Source organism: Microcebus murinus, unplaced genomic scaffold (genome assembly GCF_040939455.1).
Source record: "Microcebus murinus isolate Inina unplaced genomic scaffold, M.murinus_Inina_mat1.0 scaf029_hap2_Mmur4.0, whole genome shotgun sequence".
Taxonomy (NCBI): Eukaryota; Metazoa; Chordata; class Mammalia; order Primates; family Cheirogaleidae; genus Microcebus; species Microcebus murinus.
The window spans coordinates 148,026-160,860 of NW_027438975.1; the positions used below are offsets into that span (position 1 = coordinate 148,026).

The following is a 12,835-nucleotide window of genomic DNA, read 5'->3' on the forward strand; positions in this document are numbered from 1 at the left end:
CAGTCGGTGCGTACCCACCCCATTCCTAATGGATGTGTATGCCCATCCCCTCCCCCCACCCGCCCGACACCCACCCGAAGAAGGTGATTCCTCTGTGTCCACTTAGGTGTCCATCGGTTCGTACCCATTTGCTGGTGAGCGCGAGCACGTGGTGCTCGTGTGTCCATTCTTGGGATACTTGGCTTACTGGAACGGGTTCCAGCTCTGGCCAGGAGAACCACGAGAGGTGCCCCCTCACCGCTGCTCCTCATAGCCGAATAGCACTCCGTGGTGTCCACGCGCCACATTTTATTTACCCACTCGTGGGTCGATGGGCACTCGGGTGGCTTCCAGGTCTTTGCGATTGTGACTTGTGCCCTGACACTAACCCTAACCCTTACCCAGCCCGTCTCCTCCACGGCCCCTGCCTGACTGACTCCTTCCCGCCCGGCCTATCACCTGTCACCGTCCTCTGCCCCTGCCTGACACGCTCGTCCCCGCCCGGGCCGTCACCGTCCTCGGCCCCTGCCTGACGGGGCTCCTCCGTCGCCTGGGCCTTCCAAGGGCTTGGTGTGGACGCTGGTTCCAGGACGCCCTCCCAGGAACCCGGTAGCAGGGCGGCCGCAGCGTCTCGTGCAACCCAACCGTCCGCCGGCTGGCCGCCGTCGCTAAGTGGCCTGCGGGGGACGTGCTCCCGCTGTGCCGTGGGGGCCCAGCCTGGTGTCTTCTCTGAGGCCCCGCGGCTGCCGCTCCCCGCAAGGGGATAGCCGCGGAGGTGGGGACCGCCTCCTCATGGGGACGTATACCCAGCTCTCCACGTCGGATTCCGGGGCTCTCTGTCCTGCCAGAAGGCCCAGCTGGCCTGCGGGTCCTTAGAGTGGCAAAAACATCCGAAAACTGAGATTGAGGGTCCGGTGGGTGTCTGCACTTTTGTGCTGGGCACCCCAGGGAGGCCCGGGGGCTGGCTGGACAACGTGGTCTGCTGGGCTGGGGGGGGGTTTGGAGGAGCAACTGATGCCCTTTGCACTTTGGGTAGCAAGTGTCTGAGGTGTCTCTGGGCCCTGTGCCATGTGGGGGCGGGGGCGGGGTGGGAGGAGGAGGAGGAGGAGGAGGAGGAGGAGGAGGTGGGAAGGGCCGTGGCCTGCAGTGGTGTTCCCCGGGGTGGCACAGCATGTGGCTTCTTCCACGGGATGCTTGGCCTGGGCTCCCTGCACCTGGGCCTTTGGAGGACTGGCCCTGTGCTTGCCAACACTTCCTGCAGGGACCCAGAGCTGGGAGGTTGCATCTCTCAGCCCTGGGTCGGGCAGAGCCCCAGCGGGCCATGCCCACAACCTCTCTCAGCAGGGGTCCCCCAGAAGGCTCCTTTGGGACCAGGATTCTCTTGCGGGTGACTCTTTAAGGTCTGGCCCCTGGATGGAGGGGCACCAGGAGTAGAGGTGCAGGAAGGGGAAGGGGGTGGCCATGCGAGGGGACACTTTCAGGCCAAGTCCCAGCTTCAGTCTGATCCTCCTGGGAACCCCGGGGTGGACATCACACCTCCTGGTTGCCCCGCTCTGAGACAAGGAGCCGGGCTTCGCATTCCCACAGCAGCCAGTCGTGGGCTGAGGACACCTGGGGCGTTGGGAACTCCCTGGCTTCTCCTTGGTTTAACATCTGGAGCTGCTTGTGAATTGTGCCGCCACACACACCCGAGTGCAGGTGTCTTCTGCACAGACTGCGGGCCTCGCTCTTCTGAATGCCGCTAGCTCGCGACCCACCCACGGGTGAACCTGGTCAGGGTACTTTCTCTCAGGGGCAGACTCTGATCCGGGCGGGCTACCGGTGTCTCTGTTTGCTCCTTTCTTTCTTCCACTTCGGGAAAGGCTTCCTTACTGGGTGTGGAAATCTCCTATGCCTTTCCTCGCCTATTCTGTCAGCTCTAAAATTCTCTTTCGGTTGCCACCCTCACAGATGGATTAGGAAACTCTTTGCGGTGCACTCATTAGTGAAATGACCTCAATGACGCTGGAATCCAATATCTAATGGCCGATTTTTAGCGAGTCCACACGCCAGGGTGGTTGGGGTCCAGTGCAGCCCCGGCCAGGCCCAGGCCCCTTGGACTGGGCCACAGGAGGACACAGAGGAGGGTCCCGGCCCCCACGGTAGCGGTGCGGGCAGTTCTCCAAGGGCTTGGGTGTTTTCCAGAGGGAGGAGATGGAGGGGACTGATTTCTTCAGCGCCCCACAAACCACGCCACCCCACCCAACCCCACCCATGGGACACATTTCGAGAGAGAGAGACGCCCCATACACTGGCTCCCCTCCCCCGTGCGCTGTGCCCCAGCCCTGGCCCGGGGGAATAGGCGGCCGCCGGGCCACAGGGTGGGGGGCGCAGCTGAAAGGGGTTGTGGGGGAGGGCCGCCCCTGGCTGGGGTCAAAGGGCGAGCGCCCCGCCCCTCCCGCCCGTGCGCAGTCTGCGGCCCCGGCGCGCTGGGGGTGGGGGGCGGGGAGGTGAAGGAGGCCAGGCGAGGAGAGGAGGGGGGCTTGAAGGTCTCCACCTGGGCGGGTCCAGCCGTGGAGGCGCATCTTGTGTGAGTGTGAGTGAGTGAGTGAGTGTGAGTGTGAGTGTGTGTGTGTACAGAGACAGCCCCCAACCCCGGCCCGCCGCTCCCTGCCCGCCCCGCCTGTCACCCCCCGTCCCTCGGAGCCCGCGGGACCCGGCCGGCGAACTCAACAGGCCCGACCCGGCGCGGGGCCTGGGGCGGGAGGAGGCGGCGGGGAAGCGCAGAGAGGCTCGGCTTCTTGAGCGGGGCAGGGGCGCCCTCCGCCGTCCACGGCCACACCACCCCGAACGCGCCCGATCCCGTCTGGTCTCGGAAGCTAAGCAGGGTCGGGCCTGGTTAGAACTTGGATGGGAGACCGCCCGGGAATACCGGGTGCCGTAGGCTTCTTCTTTTTTTTTTTTGCCTCTGGTTCTGTCGCGTTTCTGGGAGTGCGGGGGCGGCCCGGGGTGGGGGTGACCCCCACCCTCAGCGCCCGCCGCGGTGCCTGGCGCCCCAGCCCGCGCCGTTGGGCCTCCTCTTGTCCCGAGCCGTGACACCGCCGCCACGCGGCAGCATGCGTGGCTTCTGGACAGTCAGGTCTCAGACCAAAGGTCTGCTCTGTGGGAGCCGACACGCTGGAGGAAACCTTGAGAGTCTGAGAGGGGAGGGAGTTCCAGAAGAAGGCCAGGATGTCATTTTGAGGGAGTATGTGACCAGAACTCCTCCCGTTGCTTTTGGGGTTCTATGGGCTACACGTAGGAATCTTTGGTGGTGGCACCTGATGTTCGGGGATCCGGAGTCACACCCAGACCTGCTCCACAGGCCTCCTTTTACTTTTCTCTTCGGATTCATTTTTTTTTTTTTTTTTTTTGAGACAGAGTCTCGGTTTGTTGCCCAGGCTAGAGTGAGTGCCGTGGCGTCAGCCTAGCTCACAGCAACTTCAAACTCCTGGGCTCGAGTGATCCTTCTGCCTCAGCCTCCAGGGTAGCTGGGACTGCAGGCATGCGCCACCATGCCCCGCTAATTTTTTATATATATATCAGTTGGCCAATTAATTTCTTTCTATTTATAGTAGAGACGGGGTCTCGCTCTTGCTCAGGCTGGTTTTGAACTCCTGACCTTGAGCAATCCGCCCGCCTCGGCCTCCCAAGAGCTAGGATTACAGGCGTGAGCCACAGCGCCCGGCCGGATTCATTATTTTTAAAAAGTGTCTCTTATCTCTATTATTGCATTTTCTTTTCTCTCTCTTTTCAAGCAGATGATGGGAGTCCAAGTATTAAGGTGACATGTGTTGCCCGTGCCCCCCTCCCCCCCCCCCGTGTTCTTATTCATTTACCTCTCATGTTGTTCCAGCATATTGTGGGGGCACCAATGTTAAGGTCGGGTGCGTTGCCCTCTCCCAGCCTCCCCCCTCGGGTCAGAGCTTCAAGTGCGCCCATCCCCCAGTCGGTGCGTACCCACCCCATTCCTAATGGATGTGTATGCCCATCCCCTCCCCCCACCCGCCCGACACCCACCCGAAGAAGGTGATTCCTCTGTGTCCACTTAGGTGTCCATCGGTTCGTACCCATTTGCTGGTGAGCGCGAGCACGTGGTGCTCGTGTGTCCATTCTTGGGATACTTGGCTTACTGGAACGGGTTCCAGCTCTGGCCAGGAGAACCACGAGAGGTGCCCCCTCACCGCTGCTCCTCATAGCCGAATAGCACTCCGTGGTGTCCACGCGCCACATTTTATTTACCCACTCGTGGGTCGATGGGCACTCGGGTGGCTTCCAGGTCTTTGCGATTGTGACTTGTGCCCTGACACTAACCCTAACCCTTACCCAGCCCGTCTCCTCCACGGCCCCTGCCTGACTGACTCCTTCCCGCCCGGCCTATCACCTGTCACCGTCCTCTGCCCCTGCCTGACACGCTCGTCCCCGCCCGGGCCGTCACCGTCCTCGGCCCCTGCCTGACGGGGCTCCTCCGTCGCCTGGGCCTTCCAAGGGCTTGGTGTGGACGCTGGTTCCAGGACGCCCTCCCAGGAACCCGGTAGCAGGGCGGCCGCAGCGTCTCGTGCAACCCAACCGTCCGCCGGCTGGCCGCCGTCGCTAAGTGGCCTGCGGGGGACGTGCTCCCGCTGTGCCGTGGGGGCCCAGCCTGGTGTCTTCTCTGAGGCCCCGCGGCTGCCGCTCCCCGCAAGGGGATAGCCGCGGAGGTGGGGACCGCCTCCTCATGGGGACGTATACCCAGCTCTCCACGTCGGATTCCGGGGCTCTCTGTCCTGCCAGAAGGCCCAGCTGGCCTGCGGGTCCTTAGAGTGGCAAAAACATCCGAAAACTGAGATTGAGGGTCCGGTGGGTGTCTGCACTTTTGTGCTGGGCACCCCAGGGAGGCCCGGGGGCTGGCTGGACAACGTGGTCTGCTGGGCTGGGGGGGGGGGTTTGGAGGAGCAACTGATGCCCTTTGCACTTTGGGTAGCAAGTGTCTGAGGTGTCTCTGGGCCCTGTGCCATGTGGGGGCGGGGGCGGGGGCGGGGTGGGAGGAGGAGGAGGAGGAGGAGGAGGAGGAGGTGGGAAGGGCCGTGGCCTGCAGTGGTGTTCCCCGGGGTGGCACAGCATGTGGCTTCTTCCACAGGCTGCTTGGCCTGGGCTCCCTGCACCTGGGCCTTTGGAGGACTGGCCCTGTGCTTGCCAACACTTCCTGCAGGGACCCAGAGCTGGGAGGTTGCATCTCTCAGCCCTGGGTCGGGCAGAGCCCCAGCGGGCCATGCCCACAACCTCTCTCAGCAGGGGTCCCCCAGAAGGCTCCTTTGGGACCAGGATTCTCTTGCGGGTGACTCTTTAAGGTCTGGCCCCTGGATGGAGGGGCACCAGGAGTAGAGGAGCAGGAAGGGGAAGGGGGTGGCCATGCGAGGGGACACTTTCAGGCCAAGTCCCAGCTTCAGTCTGATCCTCCTGGGAACCCCGGGGTGGACATCACACCTCCTGGTTGCCCCGCTCTGAGACAAGGAGCCGGGCTTCGCATTCCCACAGCAGCCAGTCGTGGGCTGAGGACACCTGGGGCGTTGGGAACTCCCTGGCTTCTCCTTGGTTTAACATCTGGAGCTGCTTGTGAATTGTGCCGCCACACACACCCGAGTGCAGGTGTCTTCTGCACAGACTGCGGGCCTCGCTCTTCTGAGTGCCGCTAGCTCGCGACCCACCCACGGGTGAACCTGGTCAGGGTACTTTCTCTCAGGGGCAGACTCTGATCCGGGCGGGCTACCGGTGTCTCTGTTTGCTCCTTTCTTTCTTCCACTTCGGGAAAGGCTTCCTTACTGGGTGTGGAAATCTCTTATGCCTTTCCTCGCCTATTCTGTCAGCTCTAAAATTCTCTTTCGGTTGCCACCCTCACAGATGGATTAGGAAACTCTTTGCGGTGCACTCATTAGTGAAATGACCTCAATGACGCTGGAATCCAATATCTAATGGCCGATTTTTAGCGAGTCCACACGCCAGGGTGGTTGGGGTCCAGTGCAGCCCCGGCCAGGCCCAGGCCCCTTGGACTGGGCCACAGGAGGACACAGAGGAGGGTCCCGGCCCCCACGGTAGCGGTGCGGGCAGTTCTCCAAGGGCTTGGGTGTTTTCCAGAGGGAGGAGATGGAGGGGACTGATTTCTTCAGCGCCCCACAAACCACGCCACCCCACCCCACCCATGGGACACATCCCGAGAGAGAGAGACGCCCCATACACTGGCTCCCCTCCCCCGTGCGCTGTGCCCCAGCCCTGGCCCGGGGGAATAGGCGGCCGCCGGGCCACAGGGTGGGGGGCGCAGCTGAAAGGGGTTGTGGGGGAGGGCCGCCCCTGGCTGGGGTCAAAGGGCGAGCGCCCCGCCCCTCCCGCCCGTGCGCAGTCTGCGGCCCCGGCGCGCTGGGGGTGGGGGGCGGGGAGGTGAAGGAGGCCAGGCGAGGAGAGGAGGGGGGCTTGAAGGTCTCCACCTTGGCGGGTCCAGCCGTGGAGGCGCATCTTGTGTGAGTGTGAGTGAGTGAGTGAGTGTGAGTGTGAGTGTGTGTGTGTACAGAGACAGCCCCCAACCCCGGCCCGCCGCTCCCTGCCCGCCCCGCCTGTCACCCCCCGTCCCTCGGAGCCCGCGGGACCCGGCCGGCGAACTCAACAGGCCCGACCCGGCGCGGGGCCTGGGGCGGGAGGAGGCGGCGGGGAAGCGCAGAGAGGCTCGGCTTCTTGAGCGGGGCAGGGGCGCCCTCCGCCGTCCACGGCCACACCACCCCGAACGCGCCCGATCCCGTCTGGTCTCGGAAGCTAAGCAGGGTCGGGCCTGGTTAGAACTTGGATGGGAGACCGCCCGGTGTATACCGGGTGCCGTAGGCTTCTTCTTTTTTTTTTTTGCCTCTGGTTCTGTCGCGTTTCTGGGAGTGCGGGGGCGGCCCGGGGTGGGGGTGACCCCCACCCTCAGCGCCCGCCGCGGTGCCTGGCGCCCCAGCCCGCGCCGTTGGGCCTCCTCTTGTCCCGAGCCGTGACACCGCCGCCACGCGGCAGCATGCGTGGCTTCTGGACAGTCAGGTCTCAGACCAAAGGTCTGCTCTGTGGGAGCCGACACGCTGGAGGAAACCTTGAGAGTCTGAGAGGGGAGGGAGTTCCAGAAGAAGGCCAGGATGTCATTTTGAGGGAGTATGTGACCAGAACTCCTCCCGTTGCTTTTGGGGTTCTATGGGCTACACGTAGGAATCTTTGGTGGTGGCACCTGATGTTCGGGGATCCGGAGTCACACCCAGACCTGCTCCACAGGCCTCCTTTTACTTTTCTCTTCGGATTCATTTTTTTTTTTTTTTTTTTTGAGACAGAGTCTCGGTTTGTTGCCCAGGCTAGAGTGAGTGCCGTGGCGTCAGCCTAGCTCACAGCAACTTCAAACTCCTGGGCTCGAGTGATCCTTCTGCCTCAGCCTCCAGGGTAGCTGGGACTGCAGGCATGCGCCACCATGCCCCGCTAATTTTTTATATATATATCAGTTGGCCAATTAATTTCTTTCTATTTATAGTAGAGACGGGGTCTCGCTCTTGCTCAGGCTGGTTTTGAACTCCTGACCTTGAGCAATCCGCCCGCCTCGGCCTCCCAAGAGCTAGGATTACAGGCGTGAGCCACAGCGCCCGGCCGGATTCATTATTTTTAAAAAGTGTCTCTTATCTCTATTATTGCATTTTCTTTTCTCTCTCTTTTCAAGCAGATGATGGGAGTCCAAGTATTAAGGTGACATGTGTTGCCCGTGCCCCCCTCCCCCCCCCCCGTGTTCTTATTCATTTACCTCTCATGTTGTTCCAGCATATTGTGGGGGCACCAATGTTAAGGTCGGGTGCGTTGCCCTCTCCCAGCCTCCCCCCTCGGGTCAGAGCTTCAAGTGCGCCCATCCCCCAGTCGGTGCGTACCCACCCCATTCCTAATGGATGTGTATGCCCATCCCCTCCCCCCACCCGCCCGACACCCACCCGAAGAAGGTGATTCCTCTGTGTCCACTTAGGTGTCCATCGGTTCGTACCCATTTGCTGGTGAGCGCGAGCACGTGGTGCTCGTGTGTCCATTCTTGGGATACTTGGCTTACTGGAACGGGTTCCAGCTCTGGCCAGGAGAACCACGAGAGGTGCCCCCTCACCGCTGCTCCTCATAGCCGAATAGCACTCCGTGGTGTCCACGCGCCACATTTTATTTACCCACTCGTGGGTCGATGGGCACTCGGGTGGCTTCCAGGTCTTTGCGATTGTGACTTGTGCCCTGACACTAACCCTAACCCTTACCCAGCCCGTCTCCTCCACGGCCCCTGCCTGACTGACTCCTTCCCGCCCGGCCTATCACCTGTCACCGTCCTCTGCCCCTGCCTGACACGCTCGTCCCCGCCCGGGCCGTCACCGTCCTCGGCCCCTGCCTGACGGGGCTCCTCCGTCGCCTGGGCCTTCCAAGGGCTTGGTGTGGACGCTGGTTCCAGGACGCCCTCCCAGGAACCCGGTAGCAGGGCGGCCGCAGCGTCTCGTGCAACCCAACCGTCCGCCGGCTGGCCGCCGTCGCTAAGTGGCCTGCGGGGGACGTGCTCCCGCTGTGCCGTGGGGGCCCAGCCTGGTGTCTTCTCTGAGGCCCCGCGGCTGCCGCTCCCCGCAAGGGGATAGCCGCGGAGGTGGGGACCGCCTCCTCATGGGGACGTATACCCAGCTCTCCACGTCGGATTCCGGGGCTCTCTGTCCTGCCAGAAGGCCCAGCTGGCCTGCGGGTCCTTAGAGTGGCAAAAACATCCGAAAACTGAGATTGAGGGTCCGGTGGGTGTCTGCACTTTTGTGCTGGGCACCCCAGGGAGGCCCGGGGGCTGGCTGGACAACGTGGTCTGCTGGGCTGGGGGGGGGGGTTTGGAGGAGCAACTGATGCCCTTTGCACTTTGGGTAGCAAGTGTCTGAGGTGTCTCTGGGCCCTGTGCCATGTGGGGGCGGGGGCGGGGGCGGGGTGGGAGGAGGAGGAGGAGGAGGAGGAGGAGGAGGTGGGAAGGGCCGTGGCCTGCAGTGGTGTTCCCCGGGGTGGCACAGCATGTGGCTTCTTCCACAGGCTGCTTGGCCTGGGCTCCCTGCACCTGGGCCTTTGGAGGACTGGCCCTGTGCTTGCCAACACTTCCTGCAGGGACCCAGAGCTGGGAGGTTGCATCTCTCAGCCCTGGGTCGGGCAGAGCCCCAGCGGGCCATGCCCACAACCTCTCTCAGCAGGGGTCCCCCAGAAGGCTCCTTTGGGACCAGGATTCTCTTGCGGGTGACTCTTTAAGGTCTGGCCCCTGGATGGAGGGGCACCAGGAGTAGAGGAGCAGGAAGGGGAAGGGGGTGGCCATGCGAGGGGACACTTTCAGGCCAAGTCCCAGCTTCAGTCTGATCCTCCTGGGAACCCCGGGGTGGACATCACACCTCCTGGTTGCCCCGCTCTGAGACAAGGAGCCGGGCTTCGCATTCCCACAGCAGCCAGTCGTGGGCTGAGGACACCTGGGGCGTTGGGAACTCCCTGGCTTCTCCTTGGCTTAACATCTGGAGCTGCTTGTGAATTGTGCCGCCACACACACCCGAGTGCAGGTGTCTTCTGCACAGACTGCGGGCCTCGCTCTTCTGAGTGCCGCTAGCTCGCGACCCACCCACGGGTGAACCTGGTCAGGGTACTTTCTCTCAGGGGCAGACTCTGATCCGGGCGGGCTACCGGTGTCTCTGTTTGCTCCTTTCTTTCTTCCACTTCGGGAAAGGCTTCCTTACTGGGTGTGGAAATCTCCTATGCCTTTCCTCGCCTATTCTGTCAGCTCTAAAATTCTCTTTCGGTTGCCACCCTCACAGATGGATTAGGAAACTCTTTGCGGTGCACTCATTAGTGAAATGACCTCAATGACGCTGGAATCCAATATCTAATGGCCGATTTTTAGCGAGTCCACACGCCAGGGTGGTTGGGGTCCAGTGCAGCCCCGGCCAGGCCCAGGCCCCTTGGACTGGGCCACAGGAGGACACAGAGGAGGGTCCCGGCCCCCACGGTAGCGGTGCGGGCAGTTCTCCAAGGGCTTGGGTGTTTTCCAGAGGGAGGAGATGGAGGGGACTGATTTCTTCAGCGCCCCACAAACCACACCACCCCACCCATGGGACACATCCCGAGAGAGAGAGACGCCCCATACACTGGCTCCCCTCCCCCGTGCGCTGTGCCCCAGCCCTGGCCCGGGGGAATAGGCGGCCGCCGGGCCACAGGGTGGGGGGCGCAGCTGAAAGGGGTTGTGGGGGAGGGCCGCCCCTGGCTGGGGTCAAAGGGCGAGCGCCCCGCCCCTCCCGCCCGTGCGCAGTCTGCGGCCCCGGCGCGCTGGGGGTGGGGGGCGGGGAGGTGAAGGAGGCCAGGCGAGGAGAGGAGGGGGGCTTGAAGGTCTCCACCTTGGCGGGTCCAGCCGTGGAGGCGCATCTTGTGTGAGTGTGAGTGAGTGAGTGAGTGTGAGTGTGAGTGTGTGTGTGTACAGAGACAGCCCCCAACCCCGGCCCGCCGCTCCCTGCCCGCCCCGCCTGTCACCCCCCGTCCCTCGGAGCCCGCGGGACCCGGCCGGCGAACTCAACAGGCCCGACCCGGCGCGGGGCCTGGGGCGGGAGGAGGCGGCGGGGAAGCGCAGAGAGGCTCGGCTTCTTGAGCGGGGCAGGGGCGCCCTCCGCCGTCCACGGCCACACCACCCCGAACGCGCCCGATCCCGTCTGGTCTCGGAAGCTAAGCAGGGTCGGGCCTGGTTAGAACTTGGATGGGAGACCGCCCGGTGTATACCGGGTGCCGTAGGCTTCTTCTTTTCTTTTTTTGCCTCTGGTTCTGTCGCGTTTCTGGGAGTGCGGGGGCGGCCCGGGGTGGGGGTGACCCCCACCCTCAGCGCCCGCCGCGGTGCCTGGCGCCCCAGCCCGCGCCGTTGGGCCTCCTCTTGTCCCGAGCCGTGACACCGCCGCCACGCGGCAGCATGCGTGGCTTCTGGACAGTCAGGTCTCAGACCAAAGGTCTGCTCTGTGGGAGCCGACACGCTGGAGGAAACCTTGAGAGTCTGAGAGGGGAGGGAGTTCCAGAAGAAGGCCAGGATGTCATTTTGAGGGAGTATGTGACCAGAACTCCTCCCGTTGCTTTTGGGGTTCTATAGGCTACACGTAGGAATCTTTGGTGGTGGCACCTGATGTTCGGGGATCCGGAGTCACACCCAGACCTGCTCCACAGGCCTCCTTTTACTTTTCTCTTCGGATTCATTTTTTTTTTTTTTTTTTTTTGAGACAGAGTCTCGGTTTGTTGCCCAGGCTAGAGTGAGTGCCGTGGCGTCAGCCTAGCTCACAGCAACTTCAAACTCCTGGGCTCGAGTGATCCTTCTGCCTCAGCCTCCAGGGTAGCTGGGACTGCAGGCATGCGCCACCATGCCCCGCTAATTTTTTATATATATATCAGTTGGCCAATTAATTTCTTTCTATTTATAGTAGAGACGGGGTCTCGCTCTTGCTCAGGCTGGTTTTGAACTCCTGACCTTGAGCAATCCGCCCGCCTCGGCCTCCCAAGAGCTAGGATTACAGGCGTGAGCCACAGCGCCCGGCCGGATTCATTATTTTTAAAAAGTGTCTCTTATCTCTATTATTGCATTTTCTTTTCTCTCTCTTTTCAAGCAGATGATGGGAGTCCAAGTATTAAGGTGACATGTGTTGCCCGTGCCCCCCTCCCCCCCCCCCGTGTTCTTATTCATTTACCTCTCATGTTGTTCCAGCATATTGTGGGGGCACCAATGTTAAGGTCGGGTGCGTTGCCCTCTCCCAGCCTCCCCCCTCGGGTCAGAGCTTCAAGTGCGCCCATCCCCCAGTCGGTGCGTACCCACCCCATTCCTAATGGATGTGTATGCCCATCCCCTCCCCCCACCCGCCCGACACCCACCCGAAGAAGGTGATTCCTCTGTGTCCACTTAGGTGTCCATCGGTTCGTACCCATTTGCTGGTGAGCGCGAGCACGTGGTGCTCGTGTGTCCATTCTTGGGATACTTGGCTTACTGGAACGGGTTCCAGCTCTGGCCAGGAGAACCACGAGAGGTGCCCCCTCACCGCTGCTCCTCATAGCCGAATAGCACTCCGTGGTGTCCACGCGCCACATTTTATTTACCCACTCGTGGGTCGATGGGCACTCGGGTGGCTTCCAGGTCTTTGCGATTGTGACTTGTGCCCTGACACTAACCCTAACCCTTACCCAGCCCGTCTCCTCCACGGCCCCTGCCTGACTGACTCCTTCCCGCCCGGCCTATCACCTGTCACCGTCCTCTGCCCCTGCCTGACACGCTCGTCCCCGCCCGGGCCGTCACCGTCCTCGGCCCCTGCCTGACGGGGCTCCTCCGTCGCCTGGGCCTTCCAAGGGCTTGGTGTGGACGCTGGTTCCAGGACGCCCTCCCAGGAACCCGGTAGCAGGGCGGCCGCAGCGTCTCGTGCAACCCAACCGTCCGCCGGCTGGCCGCCGTCGCTAAGTGGCCTGCGGGGGACGTGCTCCCGCTGTGCCGTGGGGGCCCAGCCTGGTGTCTTCTCTGAGGCCCCGCGGCTGCCGCTCCCCGCAAGGGGATAGCCGCGGAGGTGGGGACCGCCTCCTCATGGGGACGTATACCCAGCTCTCCACGTCGGATTCCGGGGCTCTCTGTCCTGCCAGAAGGCCCAGCTGGCCTGCGGGTCCTTAGAGTGGCAAAAACATCCGAAAACTGAGATTGAGGGTCCGGTGGGTGTCTGCACTTTTGTGCTGGGCACCCCAGGGAGGCCCGGGGGCTGGCTGGACAACGTGGTCTGCTGGGCTGGGGGGGGGGTTTGGAGGAGCAACTGATGCCCTTTGCACT

General features: G+C 62.7%; 3 pseudogenes; all 3 read left to right on the top strand.

The window, feature by feature from the left end:
- The first annotated feature begins 2,786 nt into the window (after window positions 1-2,786).
- On the top strand, window positions 2,787-2,905 carry LOC142868329 (uncharacterized; annotated as a pseudogene).
- A 3,824-nt stretch (window positions 2,906-6,729) lies between these two features.
- Window positions 6,730-6,849, top strand: LOC142868352 (uncharacterized; annotated as a pseudogene).
- Window positions 6,850-10,668: 3,819 nt separating this feature from the next.
- Window positions 10,669-10,788, top strand: LOC142868353 (uncharacterized; annotated as a pseudogene).
- Window positions 10,789-12,835: the final 2,047 nt, after the last annotated feature.